The sequence below is a fragment of the Salarias fasciatus genome, chromosome 20 (genome assembly GCF_902148845.1).
Source record: "Salarias fasciatus chromosome 20, fSalaFa1.1, whole genome shotgun sequence".
Lineage (NCBI taxonomy): Eukaryota > Metazoa > Chordata > Actinopteri > Blenniiformes > Blenniidae > Salarias > Salarias fasciatus.
This window is the reverse complement of record NC_043764.1, coordinates 30262403-30278935: the sequence shown is the minus strand read 5'-3', so window position 1 is coordinate 30278935 and position 16533 is coordinate 30262403. Positions and strand designations below refer to the sequence as shown.

At 44.5% G+C, this 16533-nt stretch overlaps 1 protein-coding gene across 1 annotated transcript in view; it reads left to right on the top strand.

Moving 5' to 3' along the window:
• LOC115408749 (kelch domain-containing protein 8B-like) overlaps window positions 1–16533 on the top strand; it is a 240265-nt gene that overhangs the window by 116342 nt on the left and 107390 nt on the right. The gene's annotated exons all lie outside the window — the stretch shown is intronic.

The window sequence follows — 16533 nt, the reverse complement described above, 5'->3', positions numbered from 1 at the left end:
GTTTGGAATGTTGAACCTCTGCATTGACATGACCATCCATCCACTGGCCAGAGTGCAGGGCTGAACAGGTGCTTGAAAGGAGGAGAAGCTTTATGTTCCCTGACAGACCCAGGCTCGCTCTCTCTGCCGACACCTGCCGACTGCAAAGAACATTCAGCCACATCTTTCTCCTGTCCAGAGACACTCCGGTTACAGATGAATCTCAGAGTGCACACAGATGAGAGAGCAAATGTCAATAGAGAAGGAGCAGACAAAGAAAAAGGAGTGAAAACTGCCTGCTGAGAGGAAATGACTTGTCCGAGTGCTCCTGGCGCTCTGCACTGATGATATGTAACAACCTGAGAGCACCTGAGAGCCTGATGAGGGAAGAGGAAGGACAACAAGTCGACTGGCTTCAAAGTGAAATCTCACTCGCTCAGCCTCTCCAACCCAGTGGAGCTTTAAGCCTCAACTCCAGGTGCTTCGGACAAACACTGAAGTGCAGACTCTTCAAAATCCAAAGGCCGGATTACTGCCGAAGCCGGGCGACTCATGACTCCCTCTTAATTTACTTGTGGCGGAGCCTCATCCGCTCAGAAAAACGTTTTACCGGGGGGAAGCGCCGAGCCTCGCTGAGACTTTCATTAGAGGGTTAGAGAAGCGATGATCATAGAGGAAAATCTGGCAACACGAGAGCAACACTTTGTTCTGGATATGAGCAGCGCTGTGAGCTCCCGAGGAAAGCAAGTCACCAAAGGAGGAGGAATCAGCGGACGAGCAGATGATGTTCTGCTGCAGGGCAGTGATCACAGAAACAGATCAGCAGAAATGGATCAAGAAACAGCAAGAAATCAACAACAAAATGAATAGATTTCCTGTGAACAGAGGAGCCTGAACAGAACATGAAGACATGTCTGTGATTTCAGGAACAACAGCTTTGCACCATATTTGTCCCATTTTCCTTCCCTGACGCTCAGCGTCCTGTGGGGTATTTACTGGCAGCTCCTGTGAGTTACTGCCCCTGAGCGGGGCAACAGCCGGATGCAGAGTGAATGATGGGACATGAGAGGGACATGTCCTGGATGAGACTGGCTGTGGCTCAGTGGCTCCTGCTGTCCTGACAGGATCACTGACACACAGATCAGCTGCTGAGGTTTTTACTCTGCTTGAAAACAAACATTCAAAATCAGCCAGAATATTATTATTATTAACAACAATAATAATAATAACAATAATATTAATAATAATAATAATGTGTAGAAACCATATCTTTCCAAACATGCCCAGGACTCCTGCTACAAGGTATTTATTTAAACGTGTGGTTTACTAGTGATGTGATAAAGAAAGAAAACATAAACCTGTGAGAGAAGCCCTGCCTCCTTTTTGTGAGATTATTTCAGAATTCTCTTTGGTGCTGTCGATGAGATGAAAGACGCCTGTCTCAAAAAAGAAAAAAACAGAAAGTTGATCCTGATTTACATTTCTCTTTTGTCCTTTTAAAAATTAATTGATATTTTACTATCAGCTTGTTATCTGGAAAGAAAGATGTGTGTTAATGAAACACATAAATAATAAATATTGTAGCTTTAAGGCTAAAAAATGCCAAACTGATTGATTTTATGAACTCTGAGACCTCACTGCTCATTTGCTTTGCATAAGAATAATCACAACTCTGGAAAACGTCATAAATTAAATCATTTTCCTATTTTTGGAGTCAGAACTGGGATGTGGCTGTGTGCAGGTGTGTGTCCTCGATAACAGTTGGAGTCATTAGTTTTAAAGCTGCAGCATCAAAAAGTGTTTTTGGTTTCTTGGTCTTAAACGATGGCGTGTTTTCCAAAGTGCATAAACCCAGAAACTGTAGTAAAACAAGCTGTCAAGCTTCATGACTCAGAAAAATTGTCTTTAGATTTACTGCAACAACAAATAAGTGCATTGTGAAAACGGCACCCTTCATATAATCGATCATGATCAACACAGTTTGTTAATGTATTAAGATCTCGGAGATCGGTGCTTTGACAGCAGATCTAAGTCTTCATTTTTCATGCTGGTTACAGAACAAGGTATGGGTGTGGAGCTGAGCTGTAAGCCCCGCCCACTCCGCCTCTGGGTGTGTCTCCCAGCAGGGGGCAGCAGGTGGAGCTGATCTGGTCATGAGGGAGGCTGGAGGCTCGGGACAGTGAGGAGGAGGCAGTGTGTGGAAGACTGAAGGAGAGTTTGGACCAGGAGCAGGATTTTTTCCTGAACTGGTTTAAACTCGTTTGACCTGGTTTGGCCTTGACCACTTTCAAAATAAAAGAAAGAAAGATGATTCTTGGACACTGAGTGAAGTCCAGCCCGATCTCCTGAAGCGAGCTGCAGGTTAAACGTCAGCAGAGTGAGGAGCTCTTGTCAAAGTGAATTTCTTTCCCCACCGAGAGCTTTTTGGGGAAATACGAGACATTTTGCTGTGAGAGCTCAGTCACATGACAGCAGGCGTCTGACGTCTGTTCTCCTCCATCCTCTGGCTCAGAGAGGTTTGACCACATGTGATGTCTTTGCAGCGCAGTGTATTGATCCTGTGAGGACGATGTGAAGACTTAATATTTACGCTGTTCTTTGGTGATTCAGCAACATCTTCATACCAGAAGTCTGTTTAGTCCTGTGGCAGTGAAGTTATTCGTGTTCAGTCTTCAAATCTGCTGAGCAGACTCCTGAAAATGAACTGAATTAAGTAGTTTAAATTAGTGACCTGAGAGCAGGAAGCAGGTTTTGTTGTGTGGGTTTTTGCAGATTCATCATATCTCTTTAAAAACTGCCTCAGAGCTTTATTTCCGTTCTTCGGTCGACTTGCTGAGAAAAGTGAAACATTCCAGCTGCTGTTTTCATCTAAACAGATGTTTTACCTTTATTGTCTTCAGTGTTCGGCTGACCAGTGAGGACTTCATCTATCAGGTTTTCATCAGCAGCGGCTGCAGTGAGGGGGATTTGCTTTCCCATGTCTTCGGCTCTGATGGTTCTGGTTTCCTGCTCTCTCCTCTTCTCACCCAGTTTCCTCATTCGTCTGGCTTCTGCTCGCTGCTGTCTCACCTCCTGCTCATATCTGGCCATCGCTCTGTCTCTGGCTCCTCTCCCTGCATGATGAACGCTGCACAATGGAGGATTAGTGTTGTCTTGACGCCGCTGTGCGAGTCTGAATGAAAGCCCCTCATTAAGGCTCGGGGCTGGCTGGAGACGCAGAACGATGATTACGCTCCGAGTGATGGAGGCTCGTCTGGTAATGTGTCTTAATTTAATCCGACCAACCCGATGGAAGGTCTGTACTGTAAGTGAGCTCTGGAGGACTCGGTGAGAAACAGCACAAACAAGGGCAGTGCTGCAGTTTTTTGATTAAAAGATCAAATCAAGAAAAAGTCCTGAATGACTGATCAGTGTGGAGAATCGAGCTCACAGCAGTGAGCGGCGTTTCTTTGTCCCTCTGACTCACTCCTGTAACTTAGAACAGACCACAGTGTTCCCTGTCTGGGAAAATGAAACTGTATTGATCCATCTGGGGAATTTGAAACGCGATGGAGCGCAGCTGGAGGCAACGACTCTAAGAAGAGATAACGGAGGGAAAACAGCAGAGAACACACACTGCAGGACCGAGAGCTGGTAAATCTAACCAGACGGTGCAGGCGGCGGCGGCAAGACCTGCGTGTTACATAATCTGGACTTTACTGTGTTTCTACTGGACGATGAGAGCATTGAAACAGATATATGGATTCACTTTGTCATTTCAGTCAGTCTCTCTCTTTCCTTTCCTTAATTTTCCAAAACGGCAAATTTATTTAGTATTAATTTTTTTTACTGTGCTTTTTTCTAAACTCCCCAAAATCCTGTTTTTGGGTGTGTGTGTTTTATTTTAATCTCACCAAAGTAACACTTAATTGTGGAAATGGCAAAATGAAAACAAAAAAAAGTTGTTTTTCTTTCTCAAACAAGCTAATCAATAGCCAGTCTACTGCGCCTTTAACACCCAGCAGACTGGAGGACTTCGATCGGCGCCCAAATTAGTCTGAAATCACCTTTAATTTGACATATCTGCTAATCAGCACTTCAAACAAGAAACAACTGAGGATTATGAGGAAGAACTTTGGTTCTGGACGTTTTCCTGGTCATCAGAGTTTGGACCAGAGCAATGACTTTTTCTAATGTGGAATAAAACGTATATCTAATTTAATCTTTACCACTAAAATCAGTGTGAAACAGTAAAATTACTGAGAACAGAAAAGAAGAAAAGACTAAAATTCACACACACACTAGATTAAAGTGTCTGATCTGACAGATGTTATTGGAGTGAATTTCTAATGTGTCAGAAAAAATAACAAAACTCTTGATCTGTCAAAAATCCCCACGAGGTGATTGATCAGTTCGACATTCAGCAAAGCGCCAATGAAAAATGTTAAATTCATGATCTCTTGACAGTCAGGATTTCTTCTCTCTGCTTCTGCACTTCAGGAATCATGCTGCCAGTCCGTCACAGGGCGAGAAATAGTGCATGCACAGGGAGAACATGCAGACTTCACACAGGAAGTGAACATTTCCCATGAGCCTTGATGCGGATTTAGTTTTCCTCTCCAGAAAAGAAGGAATGCAGCATGTCTGCCTCTGAACATGCTTCTGGCAAATCTTCACTTTTTGGGCCTGAACTCCAGAAAAATGGATCAACCTGCAAACAAACCTGAATCGTTGGACGTTCCGCTGATAAACCTCAAGTTTCTGTTCAACAAGAAAGAGAGTTTTGATTTTCTGTCACTTTATATCTGCTTCTTTCTGTATTAAAGTTTGACATTTTGAGTACAGCAGCAGTGCTTTTTTTCTAACGGAGGAAAGCTTGTACAGCGTAATTTGGGTCTGCTTTGAAGGGAAGAAAAGTGTTTAATCCACATTTAATCAGACTGCTGGGACTCTGCCTCGGCGCTCGTGTGCTTTCAGTGGTGCAGCTGTTTACAAGAAGAGAACAGAGTCTCCACTGCTTCAGTGAGGTTAAAACTCAGTCCTCCAAAGGAATCAGTGGATTTTCTGTTGTTAGTTTTAGCTTGATTGCTTTCAAAAAACAAATATACTATAAAATGAATTTACAGTCTGCTCTAGAAAGGTCTGTTTTTTTGATGTTTGAATTTGAGTCGAAGACGCGTCTCACAGCCTCTTTTCAGACTCTTCCTGTTCATGCAGACCAATCATAAAGCTCCACATACAAATATCTGCTAACTGCCTGAAACATTGATTTTAAAATCAGTATTCATCATGAAACAGTTTGAAGGATCTTTACATTTTGATTTGCTTTCAGGAATAACCTTGAATGAGCTGAGTTTTTGTGGTGGAGTGACTCTCTCTCTTTTTAGTAATCAGAGCACAGAGTAATCCTTCAGTCCTGCAGCCACACACACATCAATATCTGTGTGACGGGAAGTGCTCCATCTGGAGAGCCAGGTGCATTTAAAGCGTGCGGAGTTCACCCAATAGCAGGTCGCCTGTGAGCAATGTGCCGCACGCCGTTCAGAACGATTCCACCGCTTCTTTAAATTCATCTCGTGTGTGTAAGGTCACATGACATCGCTGCTGCTCTGCTGGGTTTGTCTTTTACTGCCTGTGTTTATTTGGGGCCATTACAGCCTGACGGGTAAAATAACTGCAATCACTTCTGAAGATGCTGTTTGATGCTGATAATGGATCAATGGATCACTGCCTGGTTGTTGATCCTGATCTTCTGCTTTAAGACGGTCTTTTCCAAACTCATTTCAGGATTAGCATAGAGAAATGCTGGTTTACCGACAGCTGTGGTTCACAGGACTTGGATTTCTCCAGCAAGTACAAAGTCAAACAGCCTCCCCTGGTGTGCTGATCATCATATTCAGGCAGTGCTTACATTACATTTCTGCATGTTTCATTCCAGAAATAGAAATAGAAACCTAAAGCCTCGACTGTTCCATAAAAACCTGCTGCTGCTGACAAGATCACCTTGGTTGAGTCACTTGCAGAGTTTTGACCAAGTCAGAGCTGATGCTTGTTTTCAGATGTTGGTTTGAGGTTCTTCATTATGATCTTTCTTATCGTGGATCTTTTCACATCTTCTACTCGTGCTTGGAGCTGTTTAATGACGGAGTGACCTCCTGCTTCAACAACACCCTCAGTGCCATCTGGAAGGGACTCTTGCTCCGTTCAGTGGAGTCTCTGTTAGCAGGAGAGCCTTCCTCATCTCCTTGATTACAATCCTGACCATTTCTCTTCGTAAGCGCAGATTTGGCCTTCTCTCTCTCTCAAAGCAGAGAATGATCTGTTCATCCCGGACCCCTGGTCTGTCTCCTGTAGTCCGGGACCCTCTTCCTGCGTCCCTCATATGGTTGGAGATCTGTGGCTCGGCCACAGCGCTTGCCGTGGCAGAACAACATCCGGCTGTCCTCAGAATCCCTCATTTTTATCCAAATTATAACAAGTGGCCCTCAAAAACAACTGAAAAGAAAAAAAATAGTGAAAAGAGAAAAAAATGTTTCAACTATTTGGGTTTTCTTCAGGCTGAAAACACACAAAACGCAAACAGGAGGAGTGGAAAGGAGGATGTTTTCTGTTGAAAAGTCTGAAGGAGAATGAGCATTTTCCAGATGATTGAATACTGACTTGTGCTTTATGCCCTCATCATCTGGTGTATCTTCACTCAGGAGGCCATCAACAGCAGACTGGCACTTTGGTCCACAAAGGTCTGGATCAGTTCCCTGAAATTCAGATTCAGTTATTAGACAGCGCCTGCAGGCATGTTGTGTTGATCTGAAATTTTTAGAGAACAAGGAACAATTCTTCAAAAGTTTCACTTTGTGCAAAAATCCCACGGTCTTCCAGCTCCTTTAAGTCTGCGAGGGACTCTGAGAACACCTTAACCTGTCCAAGAGGTTGAAATCTTTCTCTCTGCACGATAAAAGAAGGGACGTGTGGTCTGTGTCTGAACACAGGTGAAGCTCAGACCTGATGTTTGGTTCCTTCCTTTGTAATGTTCATGTCAGTGTAATCTGTGAGGGTCGCCTCTGCTTCTCTGACTTTAACCATCTTTAACACAAACAGCGTTGAGGGACGAACTGAAAAGATCCTGGAGGTCAAAGGTTACTTAAACTCACTTTGTGTCTCGTGAGCAAAGTTTCTGAGGGACGTTTTGAGGAAAAGTCGTTGAATTTACTGTAAATGTAGGTTCCCTCTACTTGGCCTCGCTCTGATGGTGGTTTTCACAAAGACTTCTGAGTGTTTTATGGAATATTTGGTCCAAACAGTCATGAAACCTCACGGTCACAGTCAGTGTGTGTGTGAACTCCTGGATGGATCTCAGATGATCTTTATGTGACTTTAATCCACGTCTGGAGACTCTCAGATGGTGAAGGTTTTCATTTGAGAAGCAGATTCGATGTGGAGAAAGATGGTTTCACTGCAGCTTTTTGACATTTCCATCTGGAGAGGAGCAGCTCAGTGAACATATCTGCTCCGTCATCAGAACGCCGAGCGGCGGCGATCGATGCATTGTGATGTGATCTCTCGGCTCCGCCCCCTCCGAGCCTCACAGCTTCTGCCAGAGAGACGTTTCGGGGCTGTTTGTGACGAGCCGCTGAGTTTTCCCTCCGATCGGATAAATAATGCAGCCGGCGGTGGATCAGTGTGTCGGGGAGATTAAAGGCGGCTCACACTGCGTGCGGCTGTGTTTGTGCATGTCAGAGGAGGCGTGCACGTATGAACACAAGCATCAGCTGTTTCTCTGGCTTATATAATGTTTAGAGATCTCTGAAGCCTTCAGGCCATATGGCCGTGCAGCCTCCTCACAACCTCCACAAATAATTGACTTATGAGAGTCAGCAACACACACACACACACACACACACACACACACACACACACACACACACACACACACAAACCTCCACTACTTACAGCAGCATGCGCCGCTGCTCAGAAGCTCTGTGAAGCTTCTTGTTTCTCCTCCTGATTGTAAAACGTGTCGTTTTTTAAAACTGCCGTCAGTCTCCTGCTGTCTGTCTCGTCCTCCTCAGGTCGGCCCGTCGTCTCAGGAAAGAAAGATTTTTTATGCTCACTGACTGGACTGAGAAAGCCTCTCTGTATATCCCAACATGTGCTACATATTTCATCACCGCCTGTATTTTTGATGCCTGCAGAGCAGGAAGGAGTGGTATAGGAGATGCTCACATGAATCCACAGAAGAGGATTTAACTTTAAATGAATCTCAGCAGGAATAACAAGAGTTCCGTAAATACTATGTGATTAGTGTTAAATTACTAAAAAAGGCTCAACTTTATTTTCTGAGATCACAATAATAACTCGAAATACATCATGCATTACATTCAATTCTTTATTACTTTCATATCTTCAATTAGCTGAACGTGAAGTTTGATTAATCAGTTCTTGGGTTCATTTCAGAAGGCCTACATCTGAAAGAATTCATGAGTTAGTTTGAACTTTCTGATTTTATTCCAGTTTTAGAAAACATTTAGGAGACACTCAAAATGTCACTTATGTAACCGTCAAATTGTTAAACTGGCAAAACATTTAAATTCCACCTCTTATCAGCTGCATGGAAATGGTTCCAACTATTCCAGCTGTCCTGTTCTTAAAAGTCAAATATTCTAAATATCATTAAAATTGTCAGTGCAGTCTTGTTACATGTGTACATTTTACTTTAGTGTGTGAGACGCAAATGGAATTTCCTGATAGTTTCAGAGGAAGAAGATGAACTAATTTTCCTGAATCCTTTGATTGTGACCATGAAACTGGATGAATCCACCTTACAGCTGCAGAACCGGACATTAATGTCAAACTGAATCCTTCTTTAAATATGGAGTCAGTCAGGAGATTAACGTGGCACCGAGCTGTGAGACGAGACTCGTCTTGTTGCTGTGAGCCGAGCAGGAAGACAGGAGGCGCTGTTTGTGTGTTTGGATGCAGAAACTGTCTCAACACAGCCACAAGTGGCTTCTTCACTCGTAACAGTTGTCAATCACAGCATCACAGCTCCTCACAGAACATTAAATCCAGTCACTGTTCAGTCGTCACTGCACACACCCCCCATGCTCCACTCAGCAGGATGTTTTTTCCCTCGGATGATGAAGCGACGACCCGCCCGCCTCGTACTGCATTCACTGATTTGATTGGTTGATGTCTGTTTACTGTGCAGCATAATCACACCAATCAGAGGCAGAGGAGGGCGGTCATGATGAGACAAACATTGCTAACTGATAAATTATACTATATTATGTGACATTGAGCTCTTCACTCATTAGACGAGTCGACATGCAAAACATTTTTTATTGATCATGATAATCGAACGGTCGTGGTTGAAGTGTTGTTTTGAAGACACTGAGTGGCTCTCATGCTGTAACGCCTGCTCTTCCTCAGGTCAGTATCTATGAATGATTGTATAACGAGCTCCAGGTTGTCTTTTAGCAGCAGCTTTTACTTTTTTGGACAGTCTGGGCTTCAGAAAACTCTAAATGACCTCTGGTTGACCTTGGCCGTTCCATGACACTGCTTCTTATTCTCTGGATTTCTCTCCATGGACCACGTTGACTCTATGGAACACATGAGCTGCAGCATTTGACCGTAAACTCATCGTAAACTCGTCCCTCTCTCATAATGATTTATCTTTTCTTTGCTCGCCTGTTTTGTTTGCTTCCATTACATCAACTTCACATCAGCTGGAAGGAGCGACCGTCAGTGTATCGCCGCCGCTGACAGGTACCAGCAGATAATCGATGTTCTCCACTTCACGTGTCGGCGGCCAGAGCGTCAGGGCCGATCAGCGAGCCGCCTTTGATGGAGCTGAATATAATCATCTGGAGGGCTGTGTTCAGTGTGTGGGAGTGAGGGAGGAGGACGGCGGGGCTGCTGGGAAACGCAGCTCAGTGAAACGCTGTGGCCGTGGATTCTGCCTGATGAGCCTGTTGACTTGTGGTTCATCCAGAGAAAATACGAAACCATCACAAGAGTGGAGATCAGAGCACCGCAGCGAAAACACTGCCTGCAGGCGACTCGCTCAGTGGATGCAGGAAATGCTTCAGTTTGTCACACAAGTGACCATATTTGATCATTTCTTCTGTTTATTCCAAACCAACAATTTTAACGTTTAAATCTCCTGCTTCTAATAGATCATTTATTGACAATCACTTTTATAGTTAGAGAAATGTTCAGTGAGAGATTTGGCCAGTCCAGATAATTCTGCAGTTCAATGTAGGGGATTTTTAGTAAATTCTATTATTTTTAAGACATTCTGACTCATGCTGTCAGTTTTATTGACATTAATTACAATTAATTCATGGAGGGCTGTCATCAATAAATTTTTTGTTGCGTTCTCAGAATTAGGGTTAGGTTCAGAAATGGTTTCAAAGAAAAGAAATATGAGAGAAAACTCATTTCATCGTCACTGACACTTCATTGTTTTTTCCTCCCTCTTCAGTCCAGGTGAATTATGAGGATTAGATTCTTCATTTGAAGCTTGAAAATGTTGCAGATTTCGTCCTGCGGCGTCCAATTTTTAGACCAAAATGGGACTGACCTTCCCTTGAGCGTCTGAACTTTAAAACGTTGGATGGTTCAAATTCCACATCTGTGAGTGTTTTCTGATGTGAAACTGCTCCACTAGAGTAAAAAGATTCAGATGAAGACATTTTCGTGCATTAAACTGGTGATTTTGTGTGTCGAGCACAAGTTCACAATCACAATTAACTGTGGTCAGAGTTGTGATTAATTACTTAAAATATTTTAATCATTTGACAGCACGACCTTCGACATATTTAAATACCCTCATATGACTCTGTTTTTAGTTGCTCCATTAAGGTGAATCCACAGGGACTGCAACCAAACTGGTTGAAAAAGGCAAAATAAAAATCTAATTTTTTTGATGAGTCGGGTGACGGTAGCTCAGATGGAAGGTTGGTGGTTCGATCCCCGCTCCCGCAGTCGTGAAACTGTCGGTGGTCGGAGTGGCCAATGGCAGCCTCGCTTCCGTCAGTCTGCCCCAGGGCAGCTGTGGCTGCAGTAGTAGCTTATCACCACCCAGTATGGAGAGAATGAATAATGCAATGTGAAGTGTCTAGAAAAACGCTATATAAAACCAATGCATTATTATAGATAAAGTTGCTGAATGTTTTCAGAAAGGCTGCAGTATCTAACAGTTATATAAGAATCGTGAGACTTTCAGGCTAATTAAAGCTGCAGGAGGTCACAGGTAGACTGAATGTAAATGTCAAGAGAAGCTCGCTGATGTGGAATTGTTGTTTTTTTCTCTCTAAAAGTGCCGTGAGATGACAGAGCTGCAGAAATCAAACTGAATCCAATTGAATTAAAGACACTTTCTGCTTTGGTGAATGCATCTCCGAGCAGCGTGATGATGGACGTCTTTCAAGAGAAACATTCGCCCTCATTTTCATGTCCGTGTGTCCGAAGCCGAGTCGGACCAGAATAACCCTGGACGGTGGAGCCGCTCCAGAGCTGAGGAGTCGGCGGCCGCTCGGCCGGCCTCAAAGTGTTTCCAACACGCCCACGCACAAAAGAGGGAGCTGGGTTTTGAAGCTGGGACCTTGTGGTGCCGCTGCCAGCTGGATTTCCCTCAGTGAGCGTGTGAAATGTGCTCCGAGGTGCTCGTCCCTTCAGCTGTCGGCCTCGCTCTGCTCTGCCAGCGCAGCGGGAAGCTCGTCCCAGCAAACTTCAAGAAGTGAGAACGAAGCTTGTTAAAACTGCTCGTCTCTGGACTTCTCTGGATATTTTAATGTCTCTTGAAATTTTAATAATTTGAACAACACAGCATCAACAGCTCTCCAGACAGAGCAGCAGTGTGTATAACTCTGCCGCCCGCTGCAGTCAGAACCTGCTTTCTGGGTCAAACTCCGCTCGGATCAGAGGACGATGCTGTGGAGGCTGAGGAGCGAGCAGATGCTCCTCCGAACAGGTTCAGACAGAGCGAGAGCCGCTCGCTCCGGTGGCTGGAGTGACGGAGCGTGGCTGATGGAGGTCCTCCGACATGCACTGAGGCTGGAGCCAGGAGCAGCTGGGGAGCCCGGTGACCGGGTCAGGGTCAGACGGGGGGCGAGACCACGGCCAGTTTGAGGCCAGCTGGAGACTGAGTGCAGCACATCCAGCTGATCAATCAGGAAAAGTTAGCTGACAGTTGTTGTCACAAAAGTGAATGAATTTCTTTTCTTTGAGTCGTGCAGCAGTCTTGCTGACTGTACAGATTCATGTTGGTCTTCAGACGTCTTCTGACCCGGTGTGGCGGCGGCAGCTGACACTTCCTCCCTGCAGACGAGGCGGAGGGCAGCAGATTTCACCCGTCCTCTGAAAAGCAGCACTCTGAGCGCTTTGCCCCGTCTGAAATCAGATGTCTGACATGTGAGGGCTGAGATATTTCAGCGTCTGCAGTGGTCGAACCCTCTGCTTCTGTTCTGATGGCTCAAACTTCTTCCTGCTCAGAGGTTAAGGCAGGATCAATGACTGTATGTTCAGGCCGTCAGTCAGAAATGGGGCAAAAAGCTTCTTGATGGATGTGGAAGGTGTTCCAGGCTGCTGTCAGACCGCCTCTTGATAGTGTTTGAATTTCTATTAGCTGGTTTAACGGGGAGAAATGTTGCCGATGCCTGCCAGACAATGCTGTGACCAAATTTAAGGAAATAATCTCGTCTATTCACTTCAACTCCCTCCGTGCTTTAGACCCAGTGAGGCTGATTTCCTGGCAGATGGTGCAGCAGCGTCACTTCCCTCCACACTTGATTCTGTTGATCCCCTCTGAAGATCAAAGAAACAACTCAAAGGAGGTTCGCTCCGTGGTATAATGAGCAACAGCAGAGACTAAAGAAGTCAGCAGAAACCCAGTCAAACCCAGTCTGACTCTCACCAGTAGAGAAGCCGGTGGAGCCAGTGAGGAAGCAGCAGAGCTGTGGCAGCTTGTTGCTTTATGACTGTCACATTTCAGATGATGAAGAAAGACACACTTTCAATCCCAGCAGAGGCTCAACAGGACGGACAGCAGAGATCTCTGGTTCCAAATTACTTTCCAAGAGCTTCCTGTCAGCAGTTTGATCGGCGCGACTCTGGTTACCTCCGCCAGAAGGTTATGTAATCACATCGGTTGGTTGGTTGGTTGGTTTGTTAGCAAGATCACGGAAAAAGTAATTGACGGATTGCAATGAAACTTTGTGGAAAGGTGGGTCTTGGGCTAACTTAGAATTGATTAAATTTTGGTGATGATCCAGATCACTGTCTGGATCCAGGAATTTTTTAAAGGATTCTTTATCATTGAGAGATAGGGAGTCTTTCACATGGTTGGGCAGGCCCACCGACAGGGGGCGACAAACGCCTGGTTCACACAGGACGCACCACTTCCAACGCGGAAGTGGAAGCGCCGCGCACTGACTGTCAGATCGGCGCCCCTGTTAACCTATCTGACGGTTCATACAGGAGACGCGGGAGACCGCCGCGTGCGTAGCGGCTCGCGCCGTGGACCGCGGCGCTCCGCTCCTCTCTATTTTCTCCGCGCGCCGTGTCCCGCCAGTTGTAAAGCTAGACAGAGCAGATCCCACCACACAGGAAGTCAGGAACGGAAAATACGACAGAATCCGGTCAATTTTCAAATTAAAATGAAGTAAAATAACATAAATTATGTTGCTTTTCGGTTTTCCTTTTCAGATAAACACACACACACACACACACACACACACACACACACACACACACACACACACACAGGGAGAGAGGGTGACAGAGAGAGGCACCGCACGTTCCGCTCCGATCACACCCCCGATCACAATGTTGTGTGATTGTATATGGTGTTCTTATTGTTGTTGGTGACTGATTTGAGCTGTGGCGGAGGTCTGCCTCTCTGAGTGCCAAATTCTAGTTTTAGATATTTTTGTCTGAGTTCATCCATTGTTGTTTCAGAATATCAGCTTCCACGCCACTCTCAAACCGCTTCAGAAGAATGTCATAACAGGTGAAGCGTTTCTGAGTGAATGTTCATCTAACATGTCAGGTGAAGAAAAGCAACAGATATCGAGTTGAATTCAATTGAATTTTCTTTATGCGTAGCTCCAAACAGCACAGTCATCTCACTGCAGCTTTGTAGAGCAGAACTCAACAACTGTCACTGGAGCAAACAGGAGTCATGCTGAAAAGGAAAAACTCCTTTTGATCACGAAGAACCCTGCAGAACCAGATTCAGGGGTGGAGAACGTCTGCTGTTCTGGTTGTGGTTCGGGATAAAAAGAGAGGAAAGAAGACGACAAGAGAACGAAGCAGCAGACGATCATAAATCCACTGACTGCAGACGTGATGGAGGCTCAGACCGTGGAATTCAGCTCTGCTCTCAGAGAAGCGTCGGGTGGAGCAGGGCAGGAGGATCATGGTCCAGGCTTCCAGGGTAGATTTTATCGCTGATCAAGCCGGGATCACTGGTGACTTTTCATAAACACAAACTATTGAGCTCTATGTTGTTCAGTTGTAGCTGTTCACCTTGTGGCTGACTGCATGAAACACGGATCTCAAAGTTCGGTCTGCTGTGGTTAAAATTGGATCTAACTCCAGTTTTATGAGTTTACTCTTTGAGTCTTTCATCGGTGATTCATTAGCTGTGCTGCAAATGTTGATGAATAACAAGAGTTTTTAACTTTTCGCCTCAAAATCAGCATATTCAGATTTATTTTAATCGCTTGTGTCGCTGAAATCTTTTTCTCTGCTTGTGTCAGGACATTAGTAGCATCTAAAAGCAGTTTATATCTTCTACACTGCAAATCCTTTCAACTTTTTGAGTTTTAATTCAAGGTGTCATTTATGGCTGCACTGCTGGCTCTGAGGGTTTATGGTGACATGTTGGATTCTTCAGTCTTGCTGTATTCCTCATTGTACGAATGCAGATGTTGCTCCTCTCTGGACGGTTGCGTCTCCTTTGCCCTGCTGTCGTCCTCAGCTGTTTATCATCACGGGCCTTTCATGAAGAAGAAACCCTCCAGAGGCCTGACTTTTCTCCAGCAAGACACAAAGACTGAATGATGTGCTTCTATTGTTCCAGGGTCAGGAAAAGGTGTTTGATCTCATCCCTGTTTTCATCGTGCGATCAATCTTAAAATCTCTATAGAAGTCCAATGAGCTGGTTATCAGTCCTCCACCCTGAGACTGTTGCTGTGGGAATGGAGCCAGTTGACCTCTTGAACCTGTTCGTCATTCATTTCCCTGACTGTAATTCCAGTCAATGCCTGAGAAAATGCTTCCTTCAGTTTTTAAAGCAAAGTCTCTGCTGCTTCGATTCGATACCTCTGTGCATTCATCACCAGGTATCAGCTGTTATCCTGGGTTTTCGGCCCGTCCTCATCTGAATTGCAAATCTTTGAGAAAAATGGAAGAACTCGGAGGGGGATAAAAAAAAGGAAAAGAAAAAAGACTAGCAGGAGCTGCAGAGCCAGACCATATTCCAAGTAGGGAGCAAAGAGTCAGCCAGCTGGCTGGTGGAGGATTAGGAAAAGAAGAAGAAAATACATCATACATTTCCCAGCATGCTCACATTTACTCATCCTCCTGTGATGGACTCACACACTGACCGTCCCTTCAATGCAGCGCCTGACCCTATTCCCTTTACATCCTAAACTGTAAGTCTGTTGGAAATACAGACTGAACTGTGTATTGTGTCCCAGGATGGAGAGAATTTCACTATTTTTTTTTCCAGCTGCACAAAATATTACTGATGTGACATCAACATGTGCAAAACAGACTCGTGAGAAAGTGTGTTTTCATGCACTGTTCATTCATGCTGTGGGAATTCAAAATGAAGCTTTTTTAGATACGAATGGAAAAGTTCAAAACTATTTGAAATGACTGACAGTCCAAATGATTTTCTATGTTACACATTACAGCCTTTTCTTAACTTCACTTTGCTGAACAATTCAGTGTGATTCCAGATTCACATGCAAGTGTTCGTTTTCATGAAATGTTTGTTCATATTAAGTGTTTGGTTCATCTGCTCGTCGGTCAACATTTGGTCACAAGAAAATCTAATGAATGTGCAGATTAATATCAGTTGATTGATACTTAATTGACACTTTTTAAAGGCATCTTCAGGATTGTTTCCATGTTTTGTTTGGTTTGGTTTGTGTATTTAAAATGGTTCAAAACTTCTGCTCTCACATTCAAGTTGAAGTTGATCTAATAATAAGATACACTGATGATCACGTTGGACAGACATGCAAAAAAAACACACCCTATCACTTCTGCATGTTTGCCTTCATGCACATTGAATATCAGAGTGTGTGTCCCTTGATTCAAGCTCTTCATTCAGGTTTATTTGCTGTGATGCTGCAGAGTGTTTGGTAGCTTCCATCAACCTTCCAGCTTCACTGTGTCACATTTCTTCTTGAGGCTCGGCACTTCGTCTCATCACTGCAGGATGAATGATGCACAACAACCGTCATGAGAGTCCTGCACTCTATCCTCAGCACGCTGTATTTAGCTCATCACTCCGGATTTCACGAGACCAGATTCAGTGAATCCTCCACCTCCAAAACA